Here is a 6,000-nt window from a genome sequence, read left to right as displayed (position 1 = left end):
GAAACATTACATAGTGCTTTCAAATATGCATAAAAAATTGAGGAGAAGTTCAAACAAAGAGGGAGGAGGGAAAATCCAATGAACAACAAATGGAAAGGTGAAGGAATAAGCCAATGGGAAAACAATAGCCAAGGAACCATCTCCAAATTCACCAGCAAAGAAGATATTGGGGGTAAAGAAAATAGGGAAAGAATTAGGTATGTGGTGTGAAATCCATAAAAGTCCCTCTAGTAACACTAAATATTGTAGAACTATAAAGAATTTAATGATGGAAGCCCATGAAGAAGCTATTGAACCCAAGATGACAGAAGTTGGAAAACAAGAGGATGAACAAATCATTGAGGCTGACCCATATGCCACTGTGGCCACTAAAAAAGTATTTTCTCATGATGATGAAGAGAGATTATTCCATTCACAGATGTGGGTAGGAGGAAAAGCTTTACATTTTATTGTTGATAGTGGTAGTCAAAAGAATTTCATATCTTCTGAAACTGTAAAGAGATTGAATTTGAAGACAACATCACACCCACAAGCATATTCTATGGAGTGGGTGAGCCAAGGGTGAAACATTCAAGTAAACAAGCAATGTCATCTTTCATATTCCATAAAACCATTCAAAGATGATGTGATCTGTGATGTAGCTCCTCTTGATGTGTGTGATATTCTGTTGGGGCAGCCATACATGTATCAACATCATGGAGTGTATGAATCAAGGCCACAAAGCATGATAATCAAATTAGGTTGACAAAAGTACCAAATTCTAGAGGTAAGTTCTACACACTCTGCATCTTTGATTAGTGCAAAACAATGTAGAAGTTTAATAGCCCAAACTGGTACATTTGTGTTATTAATGATCTATCTAGAGGAACAAAAAGAAAAATGTGTTTAATTCCAATTCTATTTTGTCCATCACAACAAAAAAACAAAGGTCAATGGATTAGATTTTAACAAAATATTACAATGTGTTTGAGTTACCAACAGGGGTACCCTCATATTGCCAAGTTAGAAACTCTATTGATTTGATACTAGAAACCCCATTGCATAATGATTCAGTATATAGGAGATAAGTTCTAGAGAATGATGAGATAAAAAGGAAGATACAAGAATAAATTTAGAAAAGACATATCTGCCCAAGTGCATCTCCCTATGGTACCCAATTGTTCTTGATACATGGAGGCTTTGTATTGATTACAAATCATTGAATAAGATCACTGTAAAAAATAGATATCCAATTCCTTGGATAGATGATCTCTTAGACCAGATTAGAGGCAAAAAATTCTTCACTAAAATTGACTTGAAATCTGGGTACCATCAAGTACCAATTGATCCAACAGATGTATGGAAGACTACCTTTAAATCTAAAGAAGGACTATTTGAATGGTTGGTGATCCCTTTTGGTCTCACAAATGCCCTAGCCACATTTATAAGGATGATGAATGATGTTGTCAAGCCATTCATTGACTCATTTGTAGTTGTATATCTAGATGATATTCTAAACTTGGGAAGAACATCTACAACATGTGGAGAAAATACTTTATAGATTACAAAACCATGGACTCTATGCAAATAAAGAAAAATGTTATTTTGGTATGCAAACTATTAAGTACTTGGGATATGTTATTGATAGTGACGGTGTTTATGTTTATCCTAAAAAAATCCATGTAATTAAAGATGTACCTACTCGAAGGAATCTCATAGAGTTGCATAGCTTCTTGGGGTTAGCTAACTTTTATCATTGATTTGTGCTTGGAATTTTACATTTGTCTTGGCCTTTGAATCATTCATTATGAGGAGGTATGAAAGTGAAATTCAAGTGGAGAGGTGCTCAACAACAAGCATTTGAGTAGTTAAAACAAAGGTTATGTTCTGCACCAATTTTATCTCTTCCTAATTTACAATAGTCTTTTGAAATACAAATTGATGGATTAGAATATGCATTCGGAGCAGTCCTCATGCAACATGGACATCTAGTTGCCTACGAGAGTGAGACATTTTTTGACATAGTCTATAGATATGCCGCCTATGACAAAGAAATATATGCTATTGTTCAAGCTTGCAAGCAATGGAAACATTATGTATTGGGAAAGGAGAATATCATCCACACAAATCACAAACCCCTTCAATTTTTACAAACACAAGGTAAATTACAGAATAATAGGTATCAAATATGGTCAACTTATCTTCAACAATTTCATCTCAACATTTGTGATAAGAAAAGAAGCACCAATAAGGTAGCAGATTGTCTGATTAGGCCTCCAATTGCAAGAATAAGTATGGTATTATAATCATGTGGTCACCAAATAGAAAATTGGACCCACTTGTATGGACATGATAATGAATTTTTTGATGTTTATATTCAGGTAGTGGAAGATAAGCATGTGAATGATTTTTACTTGCAAGATGGAATGCACTGTCACTTTGGCCAAATATGTGTTCCTAAGGAAGAACGTAAGAAGTTAATATGGGAAGTTCACTACAAGAAGGTTGCTGGTCATTTTGGAATAGGTAAGACTACTGCTATCCTACAAAGATATTTTTACTGGCCAAAAATGGAAAATGACATGATGAAATACATTCAAACATGTACAACATGTGTCATTGCAAAGCCTGCAAATCATAAGCTAGGTTTATATTTACCACTTCCTATTCCAGATAAACCTTGGCATTCAATTTCAAAGGATTTTATGTCTGGTTTTCCTATCACAAAACATGGGCATGATTGTGTATATGTTGTAGTTGACAAATTTTCAAAAATGACAATCTTGGTGACTTGTAGAAAGGCAATCTCTACTAAAGAAACTGCAAAACTCTTTTTTTAGCATGTTTGGGTTCATTTTGGACTACCAAAAAGCTTTATTTCAAATAGGGATAGTTGCTTTCTCAGTAAATTTTGGTCTTCATTATGGGCAATGATGGACATAAAACTAACAAAGTCTACTGCTTTCCACTCTCAAATAGATGGTCAAATAGAGGTTATTAATCAAATAATTATTCAAATCTTGCATATCTATTGCTCCAAACATCCTTGCACATGAGATGAGAGCCTTCCCTATGTACAACATAGCTATAATAGGGAAATTCATAGTTCAGCTGGCCATAGCCCATTTGGAGTTTGTCTTGGATATTAGCCCTTAGCACCAATAAATTTTTCTATTCTTGTTATGAAACCTAACTTGGTACCATGCTTGGACAAGGAGAAGGAAAAAGCAATGAAGTTCATTGATAGAATTCATCATTTGTAGCAACAAGTTCATGAAATTTTGGAGTAGACCACTATGAAGTATAAGCAGAGGCATTATGAGCATCAAACTCCTCACAATTTTTAGGTTGGGATAAGGTATTGTTGGGAAGCTTCATCCTCTTCACTATGCTCCTTATAAGATTATAAAGACAGTTGGTGAAAATGCATGTGAACTCAAATTTCTTCCATTTTTGGGTATTCACCTAGTCCTCAATGTAGAACGGTTGAAGCCATATTTTCCTCATTTACTGGATATTGTAGATGTTGCTAAAGAAATCAATCATATAGAGATGAATCTAGAAGTTTTCAATCCACTTCATAGTGATCAAATTATGGAAATTGTCATGAAGAATTTTAGGAACCAGAAAATCTATTTGTACCATGTGGTAAAAGTAAGACAATTTGTTCAATAGGGAAAATGGCTTACATGTGAACAAATCCAACTTCATTTTCCACATCTGATGCAAAGTGTGGATGAAATGGGGCCAATTTACTCTCAAGGATGAAGGAATGATCAAAACATAGTCCAAGAAGATGCAGAGGATGTTGGTACAAGAAAAAATGGAAAAATATCGAAATCCATTTTTTTGGTATTTTCTATTTTCTAGTATTTTGCATTTTTAGAGGTCTCTAGGGCATTTTTGGGCTTTGCCAGGGTGAAGAAATCATAGCACTATGCCTAAGACTTTGGAAAATAAATGTATGTCTCTAGAATATCTTTCCAAAAAAAATGACGATTTGTGATTTTGAGCTAAGAGTAGAAAGTTACGACTTCTATAAGTAGATGTAAATTTTAATATAGCTTTTTATAGTTTTTATAGTTGTTAGAGTTTATTTTGCAATTAATTAGTTTGTGTACTTTTCATTTTCATTTCCAAGGGATAATGGTGACCCTTGGGACCCATGAAACTTGTATAAACTCTATTTTTCAAAATGAATGGATCACCTTTTGGCTTGTAGAACATCTATTGTTGCATTTTAACTATTTTCAATTTTAGTCACAATACTACAGGTTCTACACCAGGTATTGTAACTTGAATTCATAATTTAGATTAGAGGGGTAATAAAATAAGGTTTTGGGAAGAAACTTGGTTAGGAAAAAAGCCCATTGCTTAGATTAAATTCTATTAGTTGGAAGGAATGTTAAAACTAAACTTTGGTGAAAATGTTAGTGACTATCTTACAAGATAGAGGGAGAGAAATTTTCTTGTAGTGGTCCCTTATAACTTTGAGAGGTTTAGATGGGGAACTTAAGGAGACATTGGAGGCTTATAGAGTTTCTCTTTTTCTAGGTGATGACATGATTGCCTAGGATAGAAACTCCAATGGGTCTTTCTTCATCAAATCAGCTTACCACATGATGTTTGGAAAGAATATTACTTCCCTTTATTAAGGAAAGGTTTGGAACAACCATCTTATCCTCAAAATTAATTTCTTTTAATGGAAAAATTATCACCATGGATAATTTAAGAAAAATAGGATTTTAAATTCCTAATATATGTTACTTGTGTAAAACTAATGAGTATAAAACATATATTCATTCATTGTCCATTTGCTTTGAATAATTGACAATCCATTCTTTAAAAATTCCAATTAGTTTGGGTCTTTCCTAGGGGTTTGCAACAATTCATTTTAAACTAGGATTGCCGCTTCCTACATCCTTTGATCATACTTATGTGGAAAATGATCCCTCTTCATGTTTTCTAGGGAATTTGGAAGGAAAGGAATAATAGGTTCTGCATGGAAACAAAGAGAAAAGAGGAGATAGTGTGCAAGATAATTACTAGTCTACTAATGGAAAATTCAAAAATTAGTAAATGGAAGATGCCTCATGGTCCACCATCTATAAATGAAAAAAGGATTTCTATATGTTGGAGTCTCTGGGATTCCTTCCATAAGTTTGGTAAATCTAAAAATTTGAAAAAGGGGAATACTAAATGGAAACCCCCCAAACAACCAAAGGTGAAACTCAAATTTGACAGTGCTACCAAAAATGAATGTGTTGTTGGTGGGGGTATTTTATGGGATTCAGCTGGTAGGCAACTATTGACATACACAAAAAACTTGGGTAACACTTTGAATAATGTGGCTGAGGAAATGACACTCTTTTGGGCACTAAAGTTGATTGTTAGCATGGGGTGGAAGAACATTAGTATAGAAGGTGATTCTAAGATGGTGGTGGAGGTGGTCAAAGGGAACTTTAACTTGGGGTGGGAAATAAGTGGTATTATTAGGGATATTTGGCACCTCCTAACTATGTTGGATAGTTATGATCCACATCACACTTATTAGGATAGAAATATCATGGTAGATGCTATGACATGCTATGGGCTGCATGTTCAGGGTTTAAGGTGTCAGAGGTAGATGGTTTCAATCCTAGATGAGGTTTGCACCCTTAATGAGAGGGAACACAATTTTAGACAAGGGGAATGATGATTAATTTTAAAATTATTTATTTTTATTGGATCTTGCGGGTGATGTTTATGTTAAGGTAGGATATGGGTTTAAAGTTTATTTTAAATAAGGAAGGTTGTGTGGATTTTTATATTAATGATGATATAGGGGATCAAAAAAGGTACTATTTAACAATTATGGAATTTAATGGATGGGTTAAAGGATTATGTCAAAGCAAGACAAAATATAAGTAATTATTATATTTGTATTAAACTTTCAAATGGTTCTATGAAGAATGATCCTCGAAGGCTTAGGTGGAAATTAAGAGAAAGAAATGATGATAATACACATGTGAATACTTGTTT

This window comes from Cupressus sempervirens, chromosome 2, assembly GCF_028749045.1.
Source record: "Cupressus sempervirens isolate cs-2001-9-10 chromosome 2, ASM2874904v1, whole genome shotgun sequence".
Lineage (NCBI taxonomy): Eukaryota > Viridiplantae > Streptophyta > Pinopsida > Cupressales > Cupressaceae > Cupressus > Cupressus sempervirens.
The sequence above is the reverse complement of the archived record's forward strand: the minus strand, read 5'-3'. Positions refer to the sequence as shown.